This window comes from Rhinatrema bivittatum, unplaced genomic scaffold (genome assembly GCF_901001135.1).
Source record: "Rhinatrema bivittatum unplaced genomic scaffold, aRhiBiv1.1, whole genome shotgun sequence".
Taxonomy (NCBI): Eukaryota; Metazoa; Chordata; class Amphibia; order Gymnophiona; family Rhinatrematidae; genus Rhinatrema; species Rhinatrema bivittatum.
Genome location: NW_021821335.1, coordinates 20,271 through 37,831, shown reverse-complemented (window position 1 = coordinate 37,831; position 17,561 = coordinate 20,271). Strand labels below are relative to the sequence as shown.

The 17,561-nt window shown below is 39.4% G+C and overlaps 1 protein-coding gene across 1 annotated transcript in view; it reads right to left on the bottom strand.

Annotated features, from left to right (window-relative positions):
• LOC115082602 (EH domain-binding protein 1-like) overlaps positions 1–7,997 on the bottom strand; it is a 31,747-nt gene extending 23,750 nt beyond the window's left edge. The window contains exons 1-2 of the mRNA XM_029586816.1: positions 7,915–7,997; positions 7,267–7,315 (exon numbers count right to left, since the gene is read on the bottom strand). The gene's annotated coding sequence lies outside the window, so the exon portion shown is untranslated. The remainder of the gene's footprint in view (positions 1–7,266; positions 7,316–7,914) is intronic.
• Between the last annotated feature and the right edge of the window lie 9,564 nt (positions 7,998–17,561).

Below are 17,561 nucleotides of genomic sequence, written 5' to 3'. Positions count from 1 at the left end.
ACTTAAGATTACCTTACAGCAAATATAAATATTTCTTATATAAGCACATTATTTCTTCTTAAGTAGATATTTTGTTAGAAATTTTTTTAATACTTTTTCTTCAGTCATACATATAAAAGCAAAGTATTATGCACAGCACAGTAAAGTGTGCAAAGGTTTTATTCTTTTATTTGTATTGGCCATTTAAATAATTCCAGTTCATCAAGTTTTTCTGGTTCTGATGAACCAAAGCAGTTTCTCAATTTACAATTAATTATTAGTATCCTGAAGTGACCTTTTAAAACTGTATTGTGTTGAAACAAACCCTTAAAAGGCCCAGCTGTGTGCTTTACAGGTATAGTTAGGTATGTGGCTTTTACCATTTTTTTTCTTTCTATATTATATAAGGTTAATCTTTTGTTATTAATTAAAAAAACAAACAAATATTTAGGGTTCAGTTCACTAAGAACTTCTGCCATAGGTCCAAAGCAGAAAAAAAATCTGTTGTAGAATAGTTTGTGCTAGTTTAAGCTTGTTTGTTGTTTTGCTTGTTTTAATTTAGAGAAATTAAAGTCTTTTTTTTCCCCTCATATAATTTGACAAGTTGATTGACGGACATCAATTGCAGTCTATCAACAAAAGCACCACAGGCAGTATTCTAAACATTTCCCAATTATACAACACACTGACATATTGGTCAAGATCGGATGTCACTGGGAAATACCTATTTATTCGGCAACACTCACTGATCTGGACAGTGATTAGTTTGGGGGAGAAGAGTGATAGCGTCAGGTAATGTTTTTCTATGTATAAAAGGTCATTTCAAGATGCAATTATGCTCATAATTGCACTAATTTTTTTTTCACTTTTAACAAGGAGGGTCAGGCACTTAAATGGCATCTATACAAACTGGCCTTTATTCTTATAGTGTGGTCACACAGAAATATGAGTCAGTTAAAAAAAAAAAAAAGAGAGAGAAAACTACTTACATAAAACTAGTTTATGTATTCATAAGGAATGTTATTTTAATTGGTTAGGAAGAGCAATTGTCAAATGCGTTATGCATCTGCATAGAATATGTAAACAAGCATTGTTCCCAGGACTGCATTCATTCCAACCAAGGGCACATGAGGTTATCAGACAGAATTGTGTGAAGCCATGAAATAAATCTGCAGGAAGTAACTGAGATACTCAATGTAGCTGTCAGGCAAGAGGTTGCAAAGTGATGAAAGAAAAAACAGCACAACCAAAATAATACATTTTCTTAATAGTAGGCATTAATGAGACAAGTTAAATTAACTACTATCAACAAGAGAAACTATAGTAAAAATAAATACCCCAAAAAACACACAAAGCAAGCCTTCCAAAAAATGTCATCACTACATCACCGGATCTTTAAACTCTTAAGCCATCGCAATGGTTTTACAATTCACCTATCTCTCTAGTTGCTAATTTATTAGTTTTAATATCCTTCAGCTATGCCTGAAAGAAGACTGATTACATATTTTAGATGAAATTACTGTAAACAAACACTAATCAGCTGAATTGAAAGGTGATAATTTTGGAAACATCTATATAAAAAATCTATCTTGTTTTCTTATAAGTTTTACTTGCCAATGCTTATTACAGTCCAGAAATGCAGCTCCTCTCTAGGGCTACAGATCAGGCTACATCAGTGTGGTGGAAGGATATGAGAAGAAAAATGTAGGAACTAGATTCATGCAGTAATACCAGATGCCAGGCTCTCACCTACTGCAGCATCATATATAAAACACTTTAAAAAGGGACTGATTTTTAAATCACATAAGTCTCCACAATTATAACCTGTTATGGTGATTAGTGTTCACTTACTCTATTATTCTTTAAAAATCTGTGGTAGCACTCTTTTAAGCTTTTGAGCTGTCCTTTGAAGCTAAATTTGAAGCTAAAACAGTGCAACAAAAGCACTATGTAATGTGATATTAAATGTCATACAGTTTCTCTGTACAATTGAGAAAGTAATCTCAAATCATGCAATCATAAGGGAACAAACAGTTGCACTGCTGATGATACCATGGCATATTTCTAGAATTTTTTATATATTCAAACAAAAATGTTACTGACTGCACAACAGTTGTTCAAGATAGCAGCATAGCTTTATTAATTAGAAATGTTGAATAGGAAAAATACGCTTCATCAAAAATTGCTGGAATTGTCAAACATAACAGCACACAAATAATTCCTTAGCAGAAATACTGACATTATTTTCCATCAATCATAATGTTCGAGGTGATTAATAATTTCTGGAATATGATTTGCATTAAATGAGTAATCAAATTAGTACAGTACTGCCCTAGAAAGCTGTATGCATAGTAACAAAGTAAATGATAGCGGATAGATACCAAAAAGGTCCATCCAGTCTCCCCAACAAGGTGTAGGTTGGAACTGCTACTCCCTGTAAGTTACCCCATGCAGAAATGTTACATTAAAATTATCATTGGTTACTTCAGTTCTTTATTTTCTTCCTCTCGCCACTTGGTATCACCTGTGTTTATCCCAGGACCTTTTGAATTCCATTACCATTCTTGCTCTCACCACCTTTTCCAGGAGGGTATTCCAGGCATGCACCGCCTTGTCTATGAAAAAGTATTTCCTGATAATTGTTCCTTAGACTGCTCCCTTGGAGCTTCCTATCAAGACCCCTGGTTCTTACAGCTTTCTTTCCATTTGAAAACGTTTGATTCTTCTGCATTATGAATTATTTTCAGGTACTTAAAAGTCTGTATCATATACTCCTGTCTTTCCTCTCCTCTCGGGTAGGCATATTTAAGTCCTCACATCTCATCTTGTCTGTCTTTTAGTGCAGATTCCACACTATTTTGGTTGCCTTTCTCTGGAGCACTTAGCAGAGGAGAGGAGAGGAGAGGAAAGATGAAAATTCTGTAGTGCAGATTCAAGACTACAGGTTTTGGCTAGTTAGCCAACTCTAATTTCCAACTGCAAATCAGTCCTAGCAGAGCTCAGTGCCTTAGTGACAGAGGAAAGCAAAGCTCAGGCCCCCAGGTCTTTTTTCCACAGTTTGCCTGGTACAGTGTGCATCTGCCTGAGTATCATGCTGATGGACCTACGATCCTGCCACAGTTCACTACAATGGCACCAACTGAGTAGCTGGTAAGTATTGCTGTTACCTCTCTGAGCAAATGCCATTCATTCCTATAATCATCTGAACTATGGGACAATGCCACTATAGTACTGTATAAAGACCAGTAAAGTTTAAATATATATACACACACATAGTTGTACACATGCAGTCTATATAAGTGTGTGTGTATTTACTTAAACTTTACTGGTCTTTATACAATCCCATAATTGTAATGCTCCATAGTTCATATATATCTATATATCTATATCTATCTATGTGTGTGTGTATGTCTGTCAATATCTGCTTATCTTTTTGAGACTGCTTTTAAATCCTAACCAGTTCTCAACTATAAATACACTTCCCACAGACTCTTCTTTGTCATATGTGTCTTGACTAGACTGTAAGATTCATGCAGTAGGGACTGTTAATTATATGTACTGGAGAAGCAACAGCATATATCTAGTAGCACTTTAAAAATAAGTAGTAATGGTAGTATGTCTACATGTGTATACATCTACCTATAAAATGTATGTAGATGCACACACAAATTAACACATACTAGAGGAATGCCCATCATAAAAGAAAATATTTGAGAGTTTTGAAAATTTTACTATGTAGTACACATGTAGTCCATCCATCTAAAGACTGGAAACATGTGGTGCCATGTTGTACATACAATTCTTTAAATTTTGTGTATCTCTGCTCAATCTCCATTGCTTTCCCATTCCACTGGCTCAATTCTCAGTTACTTCTCCCCTTCTCAATCCACTCTCCCTTAGTGTCACCCCACCATGCCCCAATCATCCTCCTCACTGCCTCCCCCCACCCCAATTCCCCGACCTGTTATTTGGTCCTAGCTCCTCCCCACCTAAGTATTAATTTTGTTCCCCCCCCCCCCCCCCAAATCTGTCTCAATGTCCTCTCATCAGCAGCTCATTTCCTTACATCACCAGAATGGGTCACCAGCCCCTTCCCACCAGCCTTAATTCCCCTGTGCAGGTAGGATTGCTTGTGGAGAGCTCTTTTCAACAACTTGAAGAGAAAGGAAACCGGGGCTTTGAGCTGCTATCTGGCAGTATGGTTATCTGTTTGCTTGGCAACTAGTTCAAAAATTGATAGGGATCAAAGAGAATTTCTTAAACCAGACTCCTTTTATGAGAGCATCACACACACATACCAGCTTTTATTAAATATACATATCTATTACAACAATTTCATCAATATTCTAACTTATAATAAGTGGGTTTCTTTTAGCTTATGTCATCTTAAATGCAAAGACTTTTTGTGCTCTTCAAAATTTTATTAACATTTCATTGGAAACTTCAGTGAAAACTGACTTTCATAGTGGTGCCAATACAATTAGCATGATGAGTCTTAATAGCTTAAATTAACAGGGTAGATGTAAAACTCTGAAGAAAACAAATTCAGTTTCCACATTATATTCATATAGTTGGAATTTATTTTATATAATTCCTAATAGGGAAGCCTAGTTTAGTATACTGTGTGCCATCATGTAAGATAGCTGCTCCTCAGACCATGCTCTTTTCTATAGAGTGGTAGGCCTGGTGTAACAATCAAGGTGCTTGCAAGTCAACATACTGTGAATTCCACTTTTATAGAGGCATCTAGTAGCAAAATTCAGAAATGAATTCAGAAATGAATTCAGGGAACAGAACATGGTGGGGGAATTCAATTAATCTTGTTTTTGGCCATGATTTGCACCATAGATACTCTAGCCTCAGGAAGATTGGGTAACCTAGAAGGTAGAAATAATTGTTTAAAAAAATGAGATAAATATGAAAAAAAGTTGCTTAGTTTTAAACACCATGCTAAAACCTTTATGCCTCACTGCCATTCTCCTGTGCCCCCCTCTCTTCTCTGAATACCATTCTCCTTTCCCTACCAAATAAGTAATGTGACTAAACTGTCAACTAACAGGTAACCATTATTTTTCCCTTTACATTATCTTTTTGCTTTAATTTATCCATGTTTCCAAATCTTGATTATTTTTCAGTGTCATTATTCCAGACTGCTCTCTGTTTTGCCTCTATCATTTCTTCTAGGACTAAATTAGCTAATTTGACACCAGAATATCCAAGTACATGATCAGCAAATTTCATTTTCCTTGTGACCAGGTCTTCTGTTAGAGTTCTTCCATCTTTCACTGTCTCATGCACTCTTTAAACTATCATTTTAAAACTACATATGAATGGCATCTTGTTTAAAAATATGTTGAATACCAAATTAAGGCCTAGATTCATTATAGCAGAATGATGAGCCATGCTAAAGAAAAAGGGGCGGGGGAGTGAAATTGTGCAGCCAGCCGCATAATGGCACTGCGTTTTCACCTGCCGCTGTAGTGGCTGGGCTGCACTTTCGCCCCATAGCGCCACAGGAAAAGGTATAGTTATTTCCCGCGGTTCTACCAGCGATAATGTGTGAAACATTATCACCCGCAATCCTGCCAGGACATAACCCCGCCCACACTCCTCTCTTTCCCCTAATTTGAATTGTACCAACATGATGTGGCCGGTATCACGTGTAGTAGGGCGGTATCGCACGTGATAAGGCCCTATTGCACGCGATAAGGCCACATCGCGGTTTGATGAATGACCCTGTAAATGTGTTGTTGATCAATTTGTGAGATTGAACTCTACTTATCAAAAGAAACAATTAACAATATAGTATGGGCATTATTTGTCAACCTGAGAGCTGCTGAATTCCAACTGTATAATGAAACATGTTATTAAATATAATGCATTTATATTTATTTTATTCTTATTTCATGTTATTTTTATATTAATTCTGCGTTGAAGCTGCTTGCGGTTGTAATTGTTCCTTGTTTCCAAATGTTTGAATGTTATAATATGCTAATGTTCATTGTTTAATGTATCGCCCCCCAGCGAAAGTTCTGTTTCAATGTAAACCGGTGTGATATGTATTCTTTACAGGAATGTCGGTTATATAAAAATTCTAAATAAATAAATAAATAAATGACAATCAGAATATACTCTTCCCTCTTACATAAACATATACTTATAAAAAAAATTTTCAATCTAAAATATATGAGATTATGTAAAAGGTTGGTAGCTGTAGCTTTTTTAATAACATAATGAAGGAACTGCCATTGTGATGCAGAAGCATATTTCAGCGTATCAAAGTTTCAGAATAGCAGTGACTCACTTACTGGTTTCTAAGTGCTTATAATCTTCAGTTAAAAAAAGAAATAATACAAATAGAAAAGCAGATCATGGCAGGAAGGTCCCCTGCTTTGTCAATAAAAGTCTCAGCTTTGCTTTAACATTTCATTATACAGTACAAAGCCATTATCTGCCATAACTTTCCATTTTTTTTGGCTTTTTACTTTAATTATCTCAATGTTTCAGGCTGCTATTTGACAAACTTGCAATGTCATCAACCAAGTAACATCATCAAGGAAGGCTTAGCCAAATATTGGAATACTGCATCCTAGGTTCCATGGGGAGGCCTCAGAATTCTAAAAACACAAGTAACTTCATATAATGTTTCCTAGAAGTTATTTAAAGCAGCACTTCAACCTTATGAAGCCCTTGATTGGCAGCAGGGCTACTCTTGCTCAAAGAAAATAAAATGACAGTGAACAAAGTTAAATTCCCTCTGGGGAAAAAGTTCATACAGCAGGCAAAAGATAATGTGATGACATGATATTTTATTTTCCCATTTTCTTCAGTATAATTTTGTAAAGCAAACAAGTCATAACTATCATTTTATAGACAGAAAATGTGTGGTCCCTCTTAAGGGAATAGTGACCTCCAGTGGATATACTAATTTTTGCTTTTTGGAAAATACTATATTCTATGGTCACTACTGCTTCACTAGGTACAAATATTTTCTCACTCTGTGCTTTAATGGCATTCTGTATTTACTGTTCACATATACATATATGTACATGAGTTACAGAATAAATGAATTACTGTGAATGCAGAAAATAAAAATATTAAACTAATGCCAAACCAGCACATTTTATGATTTTTAAAGGCCATGACAAATTGGAGTCAATAAGGTATTCAATTTAAACAGCAGAAGGCTGAATAGTAGTTATGACTTTACTTTCAAAAAATGAATAAAAACCTATAGTAAGGCCAAAATTCAGACTATGATTTTTTTCCCTCACTGGCAGTTCTTACCTTTTTGTTGTTCTCCTTAATATCTTGCGGATTCAGGAACTTGTAGTCGCTGATGGAGAAAATGGTACATCATACATTTTATAAAAACAGTAGTTTTAAAACAAGCTAAATCTAAAACATTGACATATATAATACAGTAATTTGTAATTTCATAGCAATTCAATCAGCAAGACAAATAGTCTGGAAAATTAAAGAATAAATAAACGAATATATATCAGAGATTATTTATTTTGTAGCCTGAAGCTTTTCATCTTAAAAAAAAAAAAAAAGTTAAGGCAAAAACCAGAGACCAGCTCTGACAACCAAATTTATTGTGTGATAATCCCTTCTTGTCAACATAGAAAGAGCTACGGGCACATTTGATTCATCTTATTTTAACACCAATACAATTTTCATAATCAAAGTTTTTTTTTATAAGATTAAGAGAAAAAGCAAATCAGTTTAAGGATAATGGGAAAGAAGAATGATTGAGAGAAAATAACTAGACTGATCATTGAACTTTGGCATTTGTAAATTTCTTTACTGAAGGAGCGTGATGTCCTTAAGAGACCCCCACAACAGCTCATGAAATATTTCAGCATACACACTAATTACTTTTCAGGTTTGTATATAAGGCCTGAATGGAAAGTCTGAAAGACTGCTACTTACATTAGGTCGGGTCTAAAATGATGTAATATTGCACAAAAGGCTAAACCGTTTCTCCATGATGTGGTGAAATTAGTGATTTTTACTCCTCTGTAGTTTTTTGTAACTTCTTTGCACCACACAAGTAGTGACTGGCTAGCATTTGGCTTTCTCCCCAAAATAGGACTTGGTATTGGGCTTGGCTGAAAAAAAAAAATAACATTTTTTTCAATGATGAAAATTAACATTAATTAACCTAACTAGCTGATCTGCCTCCTTTGATGTCATTTAAGGTCCTTCAAAGCTGTCAATTTACAATGACTATAACCTACAAGAGACACACATTTCAAGTTATTATCTTCAGCTTTAGCCTTTGGCATCTGCCTCTGAAGTATGTGGCTATGCAGGATTCTAAACTTGCAACTAAGAACAGGCTGAGAACTGTACTGAAGGAAGCATTAGGTTAAAGCACTTAAATACTTCAGATATTCTATCCCCCAGTCTGTGCACACCCTTAGAAAGCTTTTCCAAAATGTAGTCATGTAAAAATATCCCTTTCACTTTTCATGAAGAAGATCTTTTGACTGGATCAAAAAGAAGCCACATCAGGGTCAAAGTTTACTAGAAGTTTTACTCTCCTATTACACAACATAGCAACATAGATTAAAGTTACGTTGCACACTATGCGTGAGGATCCAAAAATAGGTTTTACACCTTAACTAAAGAATTGAGAGAGATTTGATTTTATTGCTCAACATTTTTTTGTTAATACAAATAACCAGATTAATTTGTTAAAACAATAACACACACTAAGCAGAATACAGAAAATAAATATAAAAACATAATACAAACATACAGAAACAGCAGCTATAATGTAGCATGTTTTCTAATAATAAAAGGAATAAGACATATGGGAGAATAAATAAAAATAAAATTACAACTCCATTTGGTTGACAAAAAGTTTAAGAAAATTACAGATTTATATAAGTCTACTTCCTGTGAAAAAAAAGGGAACATATATAGAAATTGAATAAAACAGGCAGACAAAATGTTTTCTTCTTAGCAGTATATATATATATATATATATATATATATATATATATATATATATATATATATATATATATATATAAAATCAAAGAAACTGGTCCCTAAGGCCTGGATACATCATTCATCGCAGAATGATGAATCCAGCGAAAACAGGGGTGAGGGAGAAAAGGGGGGGGCGGGCCTGCAAAAGCCCACAGCCTTCGCACCACCGTGGTTTCTTCACTGCCAGCTTTCGCACTGAATAGCGCCACTGTGAAAGGTGGTGCTATTCGGCTTGCTACTGCCAACAATAACGTTGGTAACGTTATTGCCAGCAGCAAAGACACCGCCGACTCCTCCCTCCCCCCGCCCCGACTCCTCCTCTCCACCTAATTAGCATTATATCGTATGCAAAAAGGGCCCTAATGCATGCGATAAAGCTTTAGTGAATGACCCCCTAAGAAAGCTAATGCATGGCAATTAAAAGCTCCCTTGAGACTAGCAGAGTCACAGTTGGTCCTAGCTGATGGTGATATGCATCAGTTTCCTTTTCTTTCTGGCGCTGGATATTTCTGTAGGAAGCAGAGACCAACTACATCCAGGCATCATGGAGCTTTTGGCTACTGGTTGTCACCTTTAACATAAATCCAGTTTTAGCTGAAATTTGAAATTGTTACTGGGCAGTATCCATCTTCCCAGTACTAATTTCTAAAAGGTTGTAAAACTACACTAATTTAAAAAAAAGATACTTTAACAGCAAATGTCCATTGAAAAAAATCTTGTAAAAATAAATCTTAAAATAAACTTAAACCTGTATAAGGAATTTTATGTTTTATTGTTTTTACATTTTTTTTGGTTTATGGTTTTGTTTATTGTATTTTATGTTGTATGTTTACTCTTTTACAAGCCGGTACAGTAAGGAGCGGTAGGAAGAGGTGCGTTAGTGCCGGCCGCACCCGCGTTTGCCACACGCACAGTTTGGATCACCTACCACTCTATACTGTATTTAAATAGCATGCAAATGCAAGCCACGTCCAAGAAGCGTCCGTGAAGCGTTAGGCCCGCGCAATCCATTTTACTGTATAGAGCACTATACAGCACCTATACAGTATCCTGGGTGCGCTGGTACCTGTCGTTTGAAATGACAGGTACCAGGGAGGATTGCGAGTCCTCTCTCCCCCCCCTCCCGAAGCAAGGCGCAGGGCAAAAATTAAAACAAAAGTGAATAAAGTGTAATAAAAGTAAACTTACTGCATGTGAATTTTCTTTGAACAGTCCTCTCTCTCTCTCCTCCTCCCGAGGCACGCACCGCGGCTCCCCTGCCTCCTGGGGGCAGCCGGCAGCGAAAGCGGCTTCCAGCAGCCCCCGCCGGCGAAGGTGAATGAATGTGTGCCTGTGCGTGCAATTTGGTCGCTCAAGGCGTGACGTCATGACGTTTGACGTCACGGCGTGTGACGTCAGCGTTCACTAATGCACTTCCTTGAGCGCCCAAATTGCATTCATTCACCTTCGCCGGCAGGGGCTGCTGGAAGCCGCTTTGGCTCCCCTGCCCCCGCCGGCGAAGGTGAATGAATGCACGCCTGTGTACGCCTGTGCTTGCAATTTGGGCGCTCAAGGCAGTGCATTAGCGAAGCTGACGTCACACGCCGTGACGTCAAACGTCATGACGTCACGCCTTGAGCGCCCAAATTGCACAGGCGTACACAGGCGTGCATTCATTCACCGCCGGCGGGAGCTGCTGGAAGCCGCTTTCGCTGCCAGCTCCCTCCGCCTGGATGAATGCACGCCCGCCGGCAAAGGTGAGTGAATGAATGCACGCCCGCCGGCTCCCACCTGGATCAATGCACGCCCGCTGGCGCGTACGGGTGTGCATTCATTCACTCACCTTCGCTGGCGGGCGTGCATTCATCCAGGCGTACGGGCATCCATTCATCCACCTTCGCTGGCAGGGGCTGCTGGAAGCTGCTTTCGCCGCCAGCTGCCCCCGGGAGGCAGGGGAGCCATGGTGCGCGCCTCGGGAGGAGGGGAGAGAGGACTGTTCAAAGAAAATTCACATGCAGTAAGTTTACTTTTATTACACTTTATTTACTTTTGTTTTAATGATATGTCGAGCCGATTTTCGCCTTGCTTCGGGAGGGGGAGGATTTTGACCGGAGCCTGCCTATTGCTGTCACACCACACTAACGCCAGGGTAAGGGTCCCGGGGGGTGAGGGGGTCGTTTGCCCATTAAATTTCGTCTCTCTGACCTGACGCTCCACACTAACGCAGGGGTAAGGGTAGGCGGTAAGTTAGCAGGTTAAATGCGCGGCAAAACTACAGGTTAAAAAGGAGATAATCGGGGCGCACATTACTGTATGGGACGGAATAGCTAATCAGAGCGTTTACATCTCATATACATGCTGCGGACGGAAAGGATTGATTTAAAGAAGCGGCAAGGATGAGTTAAAAGGGATAGTGAATCGCGAGTTGGACTTACGCGGCCAAATTGTGAGTTAGAAGCGGGTTAGAAGCAGGGTAACCGCGGCCGCGCTTTACTGTATCGGCCTGTTTGTAAACCAGCAAGGCGTCCTTATGAATGGGCAGCATATAAATAGAAGATTTAAATACAAATAGAAAAAGAAAAGACTATGAAGGATCAGGCCCCAAATGTTAAGTAATATGCACAGAGAAAGGACATTTTCCTAAACTCCATTTCCTTAACAATATCTTTCCATTACTGCTTCTTGTTACATTAGGCTCCTTTATCATCTGGAACACTGAAGAAACTTGCATTCTTCCTTCTCACTTTTTTCTACTCTGTCTCTTTTAGATGTGTTTTTGAAATGCCTTTTCTAATGTTTTCTAAAACAATCTTCAAAAGTTGGCTCTCAAAAGTTTGAAGGATTATAAAAAATCTTACAAAAATAAATGTACAGGAGATATGTATGCATATACAGATTATGATAGCAGTCAGTAAGTGTGCTTATGTGCAAGCAGGGTTCTCTGTAGACAGCAGGATGAATTAGCCATAATGTATGGATGACATCATTCTATGGTTCCAATACGGACCCAGCTCTCAAGAGCTCTGTAAAATTAATTATCCAGAACGCATGGGGAGTCTCAAGCTAAGGGCTGCAAAGTAGAAGCACTTACTTAAAGACAACCCAGCCCCCCCAATAAGGGAGAACAGGCTGTGTAGAACTGCTTGTCCAAAGTTACTGTCACCTGGGACATGCTGTCCAGATAGTAATGGGACATGAAGTTGTGAACAGACAGCCAAGCAGCAGTTTTGCTGATGTCTTCAATGGAAATGGCCCTGAAATGAGCCATTGAAGCAGCCATGGGTCTCACTTGATGAGCCTTGACAGACTCTGTAATCTATAAGTCAGCCAGCACTTAACAATGCGCTATAACAGGAGTGAGCAAACCTTTTCAGCCACGGTCCCCTTCCATTCATGCAATTGATTAAAGCATCTCAAGATGGTTACTAGATATATATATATGCTGTATATACACACATACAAACACAGACATGAAGTGTATTTACCAGGCAGCCACACTATTAACTTGAGGCTCAAAACCCTTATTTTGTTTCTTTTCAAGTTTCTGAAAGGAGTAAGCTCACACACATGGGCACAGACAGGCAGATACCACATATGCAGATAGACAAAGAGAGAAAAAAATACCTCATGCAAAGATAGACACAGACACCTCACACCCACGAAGACAGACGGGCCAATGCAATACAGTGTGCTCAGCCGAGTGCACTGATTAAACCTGTGATTGGATGAGCGTGCACAACCCCTTATGATATAAGGGGATTAGTGCGTCAAAACACGTGTTCTACCTCTTGAGAGACTAATAGCTCTCAGCACATGTAAATTCATGCTGATGAGGCAATTAACTATACCCCCCCATGCAAAAAAAAAAAAAAATGTGCGCCCAATGCAAACATGTTTACTCTCCAAAATTAACGCCTGTCCCGGAGCAGGCGTTAATTTCTGAGGAGCCCAAAAAGTGAACAGAAAAGTAGTATTTTCTGCTTTTCTGTATTTCCTCCAACTTAATATTGTGGCAATATTAAGTTGGAGTCACTGAAAAATTAGAAATGTCCAAAAAAATACATTAAAAAAAAAAAAGGTGCCAACACAAGTTAGGAAAAATGGATGCTCATAAAAATTGAGCATTCGTTTTCCTACCCCGCTGACAGCCACCTCTCCTGGATACCCACTCTACCTAGGCGGTGCAAGGAGAACACAATTTAACCTAGTGCCTCCTCTTTCCCGTGGCAGCCGATTTAAAAATTAAATTAGGCGCCTTGGAGAGGTTGATTGGTGCATGTTAGGAGAGAGGGAGCTCAATCATGAGCAACTGTTTTCCGCTCGACGATATTGCATCGGCCCTGAGAAAGTGAAATAGACATCCAAACATAGTCAGTTACCCCACACCCAGACAGAAACAATGAAAGATACCCCAAACCTAGAAAGAGTCATCCACAGAGGGACAAAACCCTCCATACCGGACAGGAATACAGACACAAACATACCACCCCCAGAGAGAAGACAGATACACAAACACAGAGAGAGGTATAGTCACAACATATCCAGGCAGACAAACACAGGCAGGCACACCCCACCCAGATAGCGAGGGAACAGGCAGGCAGATCACATCATACACACACATACCAAAGTCAACCAGACAACAGAAAAACACATGTTCCACCTTACAACCCAGACACACAGGCCACATATACAAAGGTAAGGGCTGGAAAATTCTTCAAAAAAACTTAAGTGCCACCAAAAATTTCTTAAGAGCTGAAAAAAAAAAAATCCATCCTACCCTGACCAACTTTTTTTTTTTTTTTTAGTTTTCACTAATTATTCTTTGTTTACTCATTCTTTTTTAATTATATCATGTTTTAATTTGCTTTTTTAAAACTTTTTTTTCAACATTTTTTGCCTTTATTTTCCCCTTCCCATCTCCCCATTCTTTCTGATCTCTCTGCATATTTCCCTCCTCTAGCTCAACCACTTCTTTTCCCTCAGCGAGCAAACAGCTGTGACCTCCCTCCCTGGTTAGGGATCCAACCGCAGCAGGATCTTCTCCCAGGCTGAGGTTTTATTGTGGCAGAGCTTCCTGGGTTGTGGAATACTGCAATGGCTGCTCCTATGTCCAATTATATAACAAAGCAAGCAGCTCCCCTCCCTGCCCGCCACGGCAGAAGCAGCTCATGGAATGCCTACAATGAAATCATGATGATCTGGCAGTTCCCTGCCTCCTGAGTTTTCAGTGCCTCTACATCACTGAGACTCGACAGCGTAGCAATTTCTTTCTTCTTTCCTTGGACAGCCAGTGGGGCCCCCTTCAAGATTGTTCAAGATCCCTCTAGAGGGGCCCACCCTGTGCTATACAGTCTGCTAGCCAACTGGACAAAATTTATTTGGCAACTGCCTTTCCCAATCTTGGGATCAAAGGAAACAAACTGTTGAGAAGCTTGACAGTGAGGTTGAGTCCTCTTTAGGTAATATGCCAAGGCTCTCTTAAGAGTCCAAGGAGTTAAAAGCCTATTCTTTATGTGCATGTGGTCTTGGAAATAGGTAGTACAATGGCTTGATATGAAACACAGATACCATTTTTTAGAAGTAACTCTTTTGTAGACTGCTTAGCTCAGACTGGTCTGCTATAGGTGGTAAATACATGTTTTTAAATAAATAAAACTGAATTTGTAGAACCACCCTATAACAAAATAAATTGCAGGTATGGTAAATGTGAAAACCAGAGCCTGTAGTTCACAATACTTTCCAGGTGAACAACTTCAAGTCCTCCAAGTTGAGAGGTTAGAAAGAAGGTTTCAAGATTTAAGCTAGGACCACTTTGAGGTCTCGAACTGCTGGAGGTTTTCTGATTGAAGGCTTGGAATGCCACAGTCCTTTCATGAACCCTGATACCAAGGGTTGGAGAGAGATTACAGCCCCTTCTACCTGTTGATATGATGCAATGACACGGAGATGAACTTTGACTAAAAATGTACTAAGGCCTAAGGACAAGAGGAAGATTAGATACCCAAGCAAGTTCCTCATTTCATATGAAAAGGGGTGCAGCTGGTTGGCCCTATGCCAAGTTCAAAACCTCTTCTATTTAAATCCATAATATCTTCTGGTTGAAGGTTTTCTGATGGAAATCAAAACAACCCTCACCTCTTTGGGAAGGGAAAAGAGACAGCTGTGCATTCAACATCCACACTGTGAGCATCAGCGCTGACAGGTTTGGATGGAAGAGTCTGCCTTCTTCCTGAGTGATGAGAATCAGAGACATTCCCAATGGAACTGAAGACTAAATTGACAGCCATATGAGATATGCATATTATACTTACCATGGCCAAGCTGGTGCTACAAGGATTATCCTTGCCTTTTGGATGGTCCTGGGCATGACGGGAGATTGGAGATATACTTCAGTCTAGACCAAAAACATCAGGAGTTGACTTGTAGCTGCTCGGATGCATGCACCTTTCTGTTGCCTTCTGAGGCAAGCAACTTTCCCAAGTAACTGAAAAAGTCATCCATAATCCCTTGATCCAGTGACCACTCATATGATTGCAACACTCTTCTAAGGCAGTCTGCCAATATGTTCTGAATTCTCGGAAGGTAGGTTGTCTGGAGATGGCCATTGTAATAACCTGCCCACAACCAGATTCAGAAGGCCTCCTGGCAAAGTGCATAGGTGCCTGAAATGCTCTGCTTGCCTATATAGAACATGGCCATTTGGTTGTCTATCTAGATCAATAATCTCTTGCTCTTTCCTAAAAGAAGTTGCGAAAAAGCCCTTAGAGCAGAACAAAGCAGATGACTTGCAGCTCTTGGTGGTTGATTTGTAGATGACTCTCCACTGGGGACCATGATCCTTGGGAATGTACCTTTCAAGTTTGTGTCCCCCATCCCTTTGTGAAAGCATCGATATTCAGAGTCACTTGATGCAATGGAATGGGCAGCAAGAGACCCAATTTTAGCACTTCTGACTTATCCAATGCTGCAGGAAAGCTCTCATCCTAGTGGTCACATATATATGATGAAACAATGGCTGAGAATTGATCTCACTGACTCTGGAGACCCCACTGAAGGCCCTGCATGTGTAGATGAAACAGAGGAACGACATGCACTGCATATGATACTTGGTCCTGCTGAAAGAAACATCTTATGAGACTCATCACATCACAATGTGGCTTTTGAGACAGGGAGAAAGACTTTCTCCTGAAGCGAGTCTATCCAGGCTCCTATGAAACAAATTATTTGAGACAGAACCAGGATTAGCTTCGCAACATTGACTGGAGAAGCAGTATAGTCTTCTCAAGAGACTCCAGGACGCTTGACAAAGATGGACCATCAACAACTGTCCTAATATGGCAACAGGCAGACACCTTGCCAATGAAGCTACATTGTTACTATCGCAAGATATTTTGTGAACATTTTTGGAAATGCAGAGATCCTTACCCCATCAAATGAGGTAGGCCTCAAATTTATCAAAACCTAGTCCCAAGTTTTGGCTGATTCTGCTACTGAGCCTTTCCCTCTGTCAACCTCGGGCAGGCAGCTGCTGCTGTTGAAGAGTGGGTGAGCCTGAAGACACTGAAAAGCAGAATAGGCATCTCTGGAAGAATGGACACTTGTTGAGGAAAAACTGGCAAATAAATTGTTCCCTGTACAAGGTCCATCTGCAAGACGATCATGCATGTCCTCTTGGAGGCCAATTACTCACAGGCAAGTAAGCTTTCGGGCTCCTATAGAAGCAGCCGAAGTCCTGGCCACAGTATCAAAAGTTTCACATTTCTCCACTACTTTGCAGAAATTCTCTTGCTCTGGGTATATCAAATTCATCAGACACTAAGTTTTGCACAAATTCATGTAGATATTGCAACATGTAGAGCTGGTGAATTGTAATTCAGGGGCTCAACATATATGCTTGGAAAACATTCTTCCCAAACGTGTCCAACACTTTTGGATCCTTCCTAAGAGGCTTGCTTGAGTTATTACAAGTATGCTTAGCATGTTTAAGCACTGGTTCCACCTCTAAAGTGTGGTGGGGAAGTTGGATGACCCCAAAACCTAGGAAAGCTTGGACCCTGTATTTTTAATCCAATTTACGGGCCACAGGCAGGCATTATATTGGTGTTTGCCACATCCTCATTTGGAAGTCCTGCAGAAGCTTATGAAGCAGGATAGCCATAAAATCTGCTAGAGGTTGGAGGAACTGAAGGAGCTTGAGAACATCTGTTCTCGGGTTCTTTTCTTTCCAGACAGTGATGAGCAGCATCTTTGCTAACTTATCCAAGAACTTAGATGTACCTGAAAAGCAGAATACAAACCAAAGTAGCAGACATCCTCCAGAGAGGTATCCTGAGGCAAAGTCAGATAAGGGATCAGAAGGAATTCCTGTAGAATCTTCTTCTTCTTCCAACCATGAGGAAACACTAAGCCATGATGCCAAGGAGAATGAAAGTGACTAAAAAGGAAAACTCCATTGTTTTGAGGGGGGAAATATCTTTTAAACATTCATAATGGACATAGTCCACGTCATCCTTTTCTTACTCAGGAGTCCCCTGGATGAGGAAGATCCACAACTTCCTAGTGAGGACTTACTCCAGTAGTTCTTGTGGAGAGTTATGCAT